This window comes from Heloderma suspectum, chromosome 13 (assembly GCF_057233095.1).
Source record: "Heloderma suspectum isolate Gila_16-S chromosome 13, 16-S_ref, whole genome shotgun sequence".
NCBI classification, from domain to species: domain Eukaryota; kingdom Metazoa; phylum Chordata; class Lepidosauria; order Squamata; family Helodermatidae; genus Heloderma; species Heloderma suspectum.
Genome location: NC_139470.1, coordinates 30,778,811 through 30,790,123, shown reverse-complemented (window position 1 = coordinate 30,790,123; position 11,313 = coordinate 30,778,811).

The window sequence follows — 11,313 nt, the reverse complement described above, 5'->3', positions numbered from 1 at the left end:
CTCTGATGTGAGGTGGGGGCGACTTGGGAGAGGGCCTTTTTGGTGGTGATGCCCTGCTTCTGGAATGCTGTCCTCAGCAGGGCCAACTTTTAAGGCATTTTGCTGCCTGAGGCAATGATTACCCCCCTTCCCCACCCGACAGGCAGTTGCTCTTGCTACAACACTGGTGACGGGACAGCATCCCCCACCACTCCTGAGGGCAGCAGGAGACTCAAGAGGAATGGTGAAGGGCTGCTCCCCCACCTCCCAGCATCCACAGCCTGAGACAGCTGCCTCGCTTTGCCTAATGGTAGGGCCGGCCCTGCTTCTGGAGAGGCTCACTTGGCACCTTCTTCAGTCTTTTCAGCACTAAGCAAAGATGCTTTTATTTTCTCATGCCTTCTAATTCCTTGTGAAAATTGTTTTCATCCTGCTGCTTTACCTATCGTTGCTTTTTGTTTTATTGCTGTTTCTAGATTTTGGTATTATCTTGTAAGTCATCCCATCCTGACAGTGTTTTACACTGAAGAGTGTGACAGAATTTTCTACAAGAAGCAAGCTAACAAACAGACCTTAGACGCAGATGAAACATCAAGTTCACTCCAATACTGTCAGATTCCTAGTGGGACTTTTGCAGCTCAGAAACTGTAAAAGATTCAGACTCTCAGCAAGTCAACAAGCTGCCCAGGTTGCCACCGTGTTCTGCAAAGACCTTTTGCTACCACAGTTATAGGATAGTGGAGATGTCTGTGTGCTACCAGAAAGTCGAACTAGATGCAGCGTCACATCCAGTTTGGCCCAGATCTGCTTTTTCCTCTTCCGTCACCATCACGTTTCCCTTTTGTGTCTTTTTAGATTGTAAGCCTGTGGGCACGGATGATCTTGTTTTAGCTGATTGTATGTATGAAGGTTTGAGGCCTACACAGGCAAAGGAAAAAAAAGGTCAGGCTTAGAGGCCTGGGTTGTTGTTGTTGGGAGGGGGTATCCCTGAGAGGAGTAGTTTCAGTTCCCTGGTTAAGTTTCAGTTTCATTTCCCCAGTTAAGTTTCATTTCTTCAGGTTTGAAGCAGTACTTCTGGTTTTGAGGGAAGAGTGCATATAAAGAGAGCGAGAGAGCCAGTAAAAGCAAGGTCAGAGAGACCAGAGCCTGAAGAGGGGGCAGGAAGAAGCTGCCTGGAGAAGTCTAAGTACAGCTAGGGTAAAGGAACTTGAGTTTTGCAACTTTTATTTTCTTAGTTCCATAGCTGTGGGTGCCACCATCGGAAAGGCTGTGCCCAGTGTGGTATCACCTTGGGTCATGTTGCTGAAGGGCACCATAAGCAAAGTCTCCCCAGCCTATCTTAAATCTCGGGCTGATTGGTATTGGCAAAGGGGGTCCTTCAAGTACACAGGTCCTGAGCCACTCAGGGCTTTGTACATTAGTACTAAGACCTTGAATTGAGCCCAGCAGCTCACTGACTGCCAGTGCAGAGATTTTGAAACTGGTGTGAGACGCTCCCATCTCACTGTCCCTGTAACCCATGGGTGGCAGCATTCTGCACCAACTGCAGCTTCCGGACCATCTTAAAGAGAAGCCCCACATAGTGAGCATGGCAACAGTCCAATTGGGAAGTTATCAGAGAGTAGGCTACTGACATGAAACCCAGTGTGCGGCTGCTGTAAAAAAGGCAAACTCCATGTTAGGCATAATAAAGAATGGAATAGAGACTAAAACTGCCAAAATTCTACTGCCCTTATACAAATCTATGGTCTGGCCACACTTGGAATACTGTGTCCAGTTCTGGTCACCACACCTAAAAAAGGATATTGTGGAGCTGGAAAAAGGGCAGAAAAGGACAACTAAAATGATCCAGGGGCTGGAGCATCTTCCCTCTGAGGGAAGGTTACAACAGATGGGATTGTTTAGCTTGGGAAAAAAGGAGGTGAGACATGATAGAGGTGTACAAAATTATGCATAGCGAGGAGAATATGGAAGGGGAGACATTTTTCTCCCTCTCTCATAACACTAGACCTGATGTCATCCCATGAAGCTGATTAGTGGCAGATTCAGGACAGATCAAAGGAAGGACGACTTCACACAGCGCATGGTTAAGCTATGGAACTCGCTACCACAAGACGAAGTGAGGGCAACCAATTTGGAGGGCTTTAAAAGGGGGCTAGACAAATTTTTGGAGGAGGGGGCCATCAATGGCTACTAGTCCTGATGGCTATATGCTACCACCAGTATCAGAGGTGGTATGCCTATGTTGCTGGGGAACATGGGTAGGAGGGTGTTGTTGCACTCATGTCCTGCTTGTGGGTTTCCTGTGGGTAGCAAGGGCCACTGTGTGAACAGAACGCTGGACTAGATGGACCCTTGGTCTGATCCACCAGAGCTCTTCTTATGTTCACTTCCCTCTTTCCTCCCACTGTGACACAAACATTCTGTCCTCCTGTTATCTCTGCTCAAGCAGGTTTTCAAAGTAATACAAAACCCTGCAAAGTCCGTGGACCAGAGGCGAAAGTGGTATATGTGTGGACCCCACGGGAAGCAAGCCATGCCACCAGCTCCCATGCCCCTTCCAGCACTGGGCTGGGGAAAGTTGCCCCTTGCCTGCCTGCAGCCATTAATCTGCCCATCCAGGGATGAGGATGGGAGAAAAGAGAAGAGTTGTGCACGCCAAGGGGCAAGGAAGCCTCCCCCCACCACTTTCCCATCTCTCTTGAAAGGTCCTGCTGCTCTCCAGCCCTGTCCCTTCTGATCCCGTCCTGTTCCATCAACCCCCTTTCTTTTAACAGGGCTCCCATCTCTTTTGCATGGCGGGGGGGGGGGAAGCGTGGGACACCATTGTCCCTTCTTTCAGGCATCATCTGGAAGTGCTATGCAAGTCTTCATGTGAAGGCCCTGGGAGCTGGGTCTCTGGGGGAGGGGTTCAGCTCTGGGTCCCAGGGGAGAGGGAAATGGTCAGATGGCCCCAGCCCAATGCAGTAGCATCACAGCCGTCAGGGAGTTCCTTCGTCTTCCTCTGTTTTGCTCCATTTCCCCTTAAACAAAGAGGAGAAACATATTTATTTATGTTATTTATTCCATATATATCCCGCCTTGTTTCCTCCTTAAGGAACCCAAGGCAGCGTACATAATCCTCGTCCTCTCCACTTTATCCGCACAACAACCACCCTTTGAGGTGGGTTGGGCTGAGAGTCTGTGACTGGCCCAAAGTCACCCAGTGAGCTTCCATGGCTGAGGGGGGCCAGAACCCAGATCTCCCGGCTCCCAGTCCAACACTCTCGCCACTACACCACGCTGGCTCTCATGCATCATGTGTGCGTGCTCATTTTTACATGTACACCTCCCTGTTTACCCATGTCTTTCGGGCATAGCATGAGCATCTGGGAGGGTGTATGATGGGTGTATTAAGAGGTGATTAGATTAGGTGATTCATCCCAAAGTCCTCTTCTCTTCTGGGAAGCCCACTGGTCCATTCATATGGAGCACACTGTTCATGGACAGCAGGCCACACTGTTGCTCCATGTGAAGTAAGAGCGTACCCTAGAATTAGGGATGGGGCGTGTGTGGAAATGCTTGGTTTGCATTTTAATTTCCCACTTTCAAACCAATACACAGACAGAAACACAGTTATCCTTCGACATTCACACTTCTCTGAATTTTGCAACATTTGCAATCAAGGTTCTCCATTCAAAAAACACATATTCCAAAATATGTACATTAGGTAAACATGCACACAAAAATGCATATATTAGTCAACATAATGTTCAAAACTGCATTATATTAGGAAAGTTGCTTAAAAAATGTGTGCATTAGGCAAAATTGCATAAAAATGCATGTATTAGGAGAAATGCACACAAATGTATGTATGAACTGAATGTAAGATTAGAAAAAAGTGAAACTGAGAGAAACTGCAATTGACAGCTTGGTCCATCCCTACCTCGAATGCATCCAGTGCAGTCCTGTGTCTGGGCCTTCCAGGTGAATGCCAAGTGGTGCTTTGAAAGCTGTCTTAGAGGTAAGCTTGGCTGCCGTTACTGACATTACTCTTTCTAGAGTACCCACAGTCAGAAGGTAGCGGTGGGCAGACTTTAGGCATCTGATCTACAATGTTTTTTTTTAATCAGAACCCCAAGATCTACCAACCAGAGACATGTGCAGAAGGCATACACTTGGAATTAAAGAATAACTGGGTGCCTCTGAACACATTCTGAGCCTAGAATTAGTTTTCAGTCAAAACTGAACTGGGTTCACTGTCTTTTCACCCAGAAATCCGCCCCAAGCTTTCTTCATTCCAGCAGTATAGTTTAGGGGGGAAAGTCATGTTGCTGTTGCAGTTGGGAGTCAGAGAGCATTTCTGCACCAGCCTAAAATCCTGCAACTTTACTGGGGCTTTCTGCTTCTGTTTTAAATGCAGGATCATGACAGGCTACTTTGACATGCGCTTCCCTTCCCCCCCTTTCCCCCTTATCTGTGTGTTCTATATGTTTCATTACAGAGCCACTAGATGGCACTGTGGTCTAGCTCCTCTTATTTCCGGATTTCCTCTTTTCACAAGGGAACTCAACACGCTGTAATTGGATAGCTCATTATCTCTGATCTTTAAAAAAAAAAATGGGATATAGGTCATTTCCCAGCCTGATACAAGGTGCTGGTTTTAACCTATAAAGCCTTACACAGTTCAGGACCACAATACCTGCCGGAGTGCTTCTCCCAGCTCAAACATACCCGTACACTACACTCAACATCTAAAGTCCTCCTCCAGGTGTCTACTCCAAGGAAGGCTCGGAAGACAGCAACAAGGGAGAGGGCCTTCTTGGTGGTGGCCCCCCAATTGTGGAATTAACTCCCTGATGAGGCCCACCTGGTGCCAATGTTGTTATCTTTTCAGCATCAGGTCAAAAACTTTTCTCTTTTCCCAGGCATTTGGCAGCATGTGCTGAGCTTTAATTGATCCTGGATATGTTTTATGGTTTGGGTGATTGCTCAAAGTTGTTTTTAGATATATGTTATCTTTGTGTAAACTGTGTGTCTCTTATATTTTCAAATTTTGCACATTGTATTTTTAATGTTCTAACCTTTGTAAACCACTCAGAGAGCTTATTTATTTATTTATTTATTGCATTTATACCCCGCCTTTCTCCCTCTCGCAAGGAACTCAAGGCGGCTTACATTATCCTCCTCCTCACCATTGTATCCTCACAACAACAACCCTGTGAGGTGGGTTGGGCTGAGAGTCTGTGACTGGCCCAAAGTCACCCAGTGAGCTTCCATGGCCAAGTGGGGACTAGAACCCGGATCTCCCGGCTCCCAGTCCGTCACTCTCACCACTACACTACACTGGCTCTCATAGCTTCAGCTATGGGGTGGTATAGAAATGTAATAAATGTCATTAATAAATTAGCGCCGGAGACACTCTGGAGGTTGACAACGTCACATAAAGGACTTGCAGACTTCTGTGAGTAACCAATCTCAATAACAGGATAAAAGTCCTGTGTGGAGAAGACCAGAAACTCTTGCCAATCTATTGCAAATCACCCAGAGCTCTACCAGTAGAACCTGATCTGCCTTCAGCCCACCCCTGTGACACATAAATCAAAACTGAGACCCACAATGTACCCTTAACCACATTCCAAGACACAAAAACAAAGGAGAAGTGAAAGGCAGAGGAAGGAGGTCAGGCTGAGAATGCCAGAGGGGAGTTCCAGAGCCCTTTGCATCCCACAGGGCCAGGCGGCTTGTCTCCTTGAGGAAGCCCTGATCAACTTCCAAGGAACTTCTGGGCTCCCTAGAAGTCCCTGTGAAAACACACAAGCCTCATTCACAGACCAGGACCTGGTGCCACCACTGTTCACACGCAGCCATTCATATCACATTCCCCAGTTTTCTTCCCTCTCCCCTCTGATCACCCATCTGAGAGATAAGGAGAACAAGTTGTTATTTTCCTCTTCGACTTTTGTAAAGAGGTTACATTATGCGGCCTTGCACACTCAGAAAACAGCGCATTCTCTTCTCTCTCCACTTTTTCCGGAACACTGCACTCTCCTTCAAGCAGGCAGACCACTGGGAATGAGGTACCCACAAAAGCTTAAGGGACTCTTAAGTGAGTTTCAACAGGGTCTAGCGTTCAAGTGGCAGGGACTTGAATGTTGGGGTGCTTCTGTGTGGAGGGCTCCTAATGCTACCAGTCCAAAGGCACTCTGCAGCACTTCTGTCTTTTTCTCCTTAATGGATTTTCTGCAGTAAGAAAAAAGACAGGAGAAATGGTGGGAAAGCACGGGAGAGTTACGAGTGGAAGCCGTTGTCATCTGGACCCGCCCCCTTAAAATTCCATGAACAAGGCAGCGTGATGGCATGATAAATGCCTCATCCAGAAGCACCCCTGGTTTTTCCTGCTTAAGGACCACCTATATTGTAATGTGCTAAGAGTTTTGGTAGCAGAGAAATCTCTGAAAGTGATTGGCCGACTTGTTCCAGTGAAGGCGTGGGGACCCTCAGGCCCTTTCCCCGACCACGGATTGTTTGATGGCTTCCTGCCTTCTATGCAGTTTTCTCCCCATTCTAAAAGCCTCTTAAGCCCCCCCCCCCCCTTTAAGGCAGAGTTACTGGCAGGAACAGCTTTAAGCTACAACATGCTGGTATGTTTTGCATGTTTGGCCCCACCCCTTTGCCACTGACCCCGCCCACCAATGGAATGAGGACTCTGGGAGCTTCTCCAAAATGGGGTTCTGCCCCAAATGGAATTCACACCTGCTCCGATGTCACAAAGGGGTGGTGCTGGCAGGCAGAGGGTCTCTAGCAGCAGTTGGCTGCGCAGCTCAGATCGCACAGAGAGGTAGAGCAGGCAGAAGATCCTTAGGATGAGGGCGGGGGAAACGAACCCTGGGAGTCTTAGGCCGTGAGAAGCGGATGGGCCCAGGGAAAGCGGGCTGCGAGAAGGAGGAAGTGGCCCAGAGGAATGAGGAGGACAGAAGAGGGAGGCCTGGAGGAGAGAAGGGAAGCTGGAGACAGACTGTTTCTGAAGAGCCCTGTCCCATCTCTTGGAGCAGCAGTCAGTTCAGTCAAAAGCGGCACGGGATGCTTTCCACAGGGGCGTGCCTCTTTCCCAGGGCAACCAGTTCTGGGGAGGAGCAGCAGAGGTGGCTCCCGACGGGATGACGCTCTTTGCTCTCCATTCATCACAGACGCACATGGAGGTGCTCTTGAGCTGAAAGGTATTTTGCCAGGTCTTGAAAAAGTAAGAACTGGCGCTCCTTAGTGAACGCTGATCCAGTGGCGTAGCGGAGCCGGGGCGCACAGGGACGCAGCCCCGACACTGCTCACTTAGCAGGGATGCTGACCCCATTGCAGCCCCACTCAGGCTTCCTTGCTCTCTCTGAGCTTCGCTGCAATCCTCATGGTAGCTGGAGAGAAAATGCATTTTTCCAGTAATAATATGTCATTCCTTGTTGTAATGCAACGTATTGGGGGCGGGGTTGGTCTGGGATGGTCAGTTAAGGTCCATGGAATGCTCTTGGTGGAGATGAAAACTGCAAGAATTGGTTTGTTGATATCGGTCATCACATCTGCCTGAATTTTTGGACTTTTCTTGGGGGCGTGGCTACGGGGACTGCCACAGCGAGCAGCTGTGCTTCAAGACGGACCACCACACCCCTGGTCTAATCTTTCCCACTAGGGCAGTGGCTCCCCAGATGTTGCTGGACAACAACCTCCATCATCCCCAGCCAGCATGGCCAATGGAACCACTGCCCTAGGGAAGAAAAACAGAAAATAGAACATGTATCTGGAAGATCCTGTGGGAACAAAGAATGCCTCTCCAGGGTAGCATTCCTGTATGGTCTAGTTGGTTGGATTTTGCCAAGAATCTGTGCCTGTTTGGCCCGTTTATAAATTTCCCTACCAATGCTAATACACTCCATTATTCCCATATTGCCGATGGGGGGAGGAGCTGTGACTGGGGGGGGGGGGGCTTACACCAGCTCTGCAATGTAGCCTAGTGTCAATCCTGCAGCTTAGAGGGGGAGCTGAGGCTGGTTTGGATTTCCAACTTAAAGGACACACACACACACACACACACACACAATTAGGCCAATCAAATTGTTTCCTCTAACTTTGTCCCAAGCCAAACGCATCTGGGACTACACGCAACTTACATAAAGGGCTTCTCTGCGAAGAGCTTTTATCCTGCTATTGAAACTGGTTACTCATGGAAGTTTGAGGGTCCTTTAGATGATGCCATCAACCTCCAGAGCATCTCCTGCACTAAATGACCTTTATTCCATTGTTAAAAAGATCAGAGATAATGAGCTATCAAATTACTGCACTTGAGTCTTGCTTGAGTTCCCTCCATGAAAAGAGGAAAAGCCGCAATAAGAGGAGCTAGACCATAGCACCATCTAGTGGCTGTAAAATGAAACATATGGAAGACTCAGATAAGGGGGGAAAGGAGGGGGGGAAATGGGAGGAAGGAAGCACATGTCAAGGGAGTCCGTCGTGATTCTGCATTTAAAACAGAAGCAGAAAGCCCCATTTTAAGGCTGGGATTTTAGGCTGGTGTAGAGATGCTCTCAGATTAATTGAGCTTTCCAGTTTTAAAAACTGAAAACACTCATTTTTTGTAAATAAGAACCGAGTAAGAAAGAGCATGGACAAAAATAGGCTTAGGACCAGGATACCTGATGGAGCGCCTCCTACCTTCTGTGCCTGCCCAGATATTAAGATGCCCTCTGGAAGCTTGGCAGGGCTTCAAAACGTGGCAACCCAAGAGAGGGCCTTCTCAGCTCAGGCACACCGATTATAGACACACCCCCCCCCCCCAGATACAGCTGGCACCAAGACTTATAAGACCTGTTTATTCACCCAGGTTTTTAACTGAAATTGTGTTGTTACATTTTGTAAATCACTATTTGTATGCTCTCCCGTTTTTTGCTGTTTTATTGATTTATTTTATGATTTTATTGTATTCTATTGGTATTGTACCCCACTTAGAATGATTTTGTAATGAAAAATGGCTAATAATTTTAATAAACAAACAAACACACTTAATTTTTCAATTGATTTCTATGAGCAACTCTCACTTTTACCTGGGGAGATCAAGAAATGATTTCCAAAGTGAAACCCAGAAGCTGGAAAGTGTCTGCAAATACGCTCATTTTAAGTCAGTGGTCATAACTTGCTTCCCCCCACTCCCTGCCCATCTCTTGCATGTATGACCAATGTTGTATCTTGGCAGTTAATCAGTCCTGTTGTCTGTAAGTTTGTCCAGTAGAAAAGGCAGAGGGGTTAATGTGAACAGAGAAGAATGGAGGAGGAAGGAAGGAGAGAAGTGGATGGACTTGTTTCTTAAGAAAGCTGTCAATGCGAACTATACCTGATGTCATATATGTGTAAGGGAAGCCAGATACAACACAAATGGCTATGAGATTTAAGGACCTGCCAAGGGCATGAGCTTGTGAAGGCTGTGAATCAGGTGCTCACTGAACCTGCCTCCTTGTCCATCAGAGTGTTGCTTTATTTATTTCAGGCATTTATGGCCCAGTTTTCAATTAAAATGTTCAAATGTACTTTGGGGCCCAGATAGTTTTCTCATCCATCCTTCCAGTAGTTAGAAGAGGGATAGAAAGGGAATGAAAAATACTCCGGGTGAATGACTGGCTACGAAGGTGGTGCCGACGAGAGAGATTTGGATTCTGGGACCACGGGCTATACTTCCTGGAAGATATAGGAAGATATTCCTAGGCTGTTGGCTAGGGACGGGTTGCACCTCACAAAGGCTGGGAAGAATGTGTTTGGCCACAGCATGAAGAACTTCATCAGGAGGGCTTTAAACTGAATCCTACGGGGAAGGGAGATGTAATGCTGGGGGTAACAATGGACGAAGGCTCATGCACCACAACGGAGAGAACAGCTCTGATAGCGCCCAATAATAGTCTTCAGACACATGTAGGAAGAAAGCCAGACTATGAAGCACATGGTCTTCGATGTCTACATACTAAAGCCCAGAGTATGAGAAACAAACAGAACGAACTTGAACTCTTAAATACAAGAGGGAAATTATGACCTGATAGGTATAACTGAGACTTGGTGGGATGACTCTCATGACTGGAATACAGCAATTGAAGGATATAACTTGTTCAAAAAGAACAGGAGGAACAGAAAGGGAGGTGGGGTTGCACTGTATGTGAAAAATACATATCTCTGCACAGAAATACAGGAGGAGGAGCTTGGTAGCCCCATCGAGAGCATCTGGGTTGAAATAAATGGAGCAAAGAATAAAAGGAACCTGGTGGTCGGAGTCTACTATCGGCCACCCAATCAAGGAGAAGACAAGGATGAAACTTTTGAAAAGCAAATAGCCAATGTTTTAAGGAAGCATGACGTAGTAGTAATGGGGGACTTCAATTTCCCCGATACCTGTTGGGAGACAAATTCTGCAAAACATGGCCCCTCCAGGAAATTCCTGACTTGTGTGGCGGATAACTTCTTCCTACAGAAAGTAGAGGAAGGAACTAGAGGATCGGCTATCCTTGACTTGATCCTAACCAACAGAGATGACCTAGTGGATAAAGTAGCAGTTACAGGAACTCTGGGGGAAAGTGACCATGTTGTACTTGAGTTCTTGGTTCTAAGGGAAGCAAAAGCTGAGTGTAGTCAAACGCGTACCCTGGATTTTAGGAAAGCTGATTTTCATAAACTCAGAACAACGATCAGTAAGGTCCCATGGCAAGCGATGCTAGCGAGAACAGGAGTCCAAGATGGGTGGGAGCTTTTAAAAAAGGAAATTCTCAAGGCACAATCACAATTCCAACAAGAAGAAAAGGTGGAAGACAACAGAAGAAGCCAATGTGTCTTCACAAAAAGCTTAGGGATGACCTGAAAACAAAAAAGGACACATATAGGAAGTGGAAAGAAGGCCAAGTAACAAAGGAAGAGTACAGGCAGATAGCACAGAATTGCAGGGATGGCATCAGGAAGGCTAAAGCTGAGAATGAACTGAGGTTAGCAAGGGATGCTAAAAACAACAAAAAGGCTTTCTTCAGCTATGTGCATAGTAAAAGGCAGAGGAAAGAAATGGTAGTTCAGCTATTAAATAAGGATGGGAAAACGATAACGGATGACAAAGAAAAGGCAGAGGTGCTCAATTCCTGCTTTGGCTCAGTCTTCTCCCAAAAGAGGGTCTATGACACCCCTGGCAAAGGCGAAGTACAGGCTGAAGGGGCAGGATTGCAGCTTGAGATCGATAGGCATATGGTCAAGGAACACCTCAGTACTTTGAATGAGTTCAAATCTCCAGGGCCAGATGAACTGCATCCTAGAGTAATAAAGGAACTGGCAGAAGAACTCTCAGAA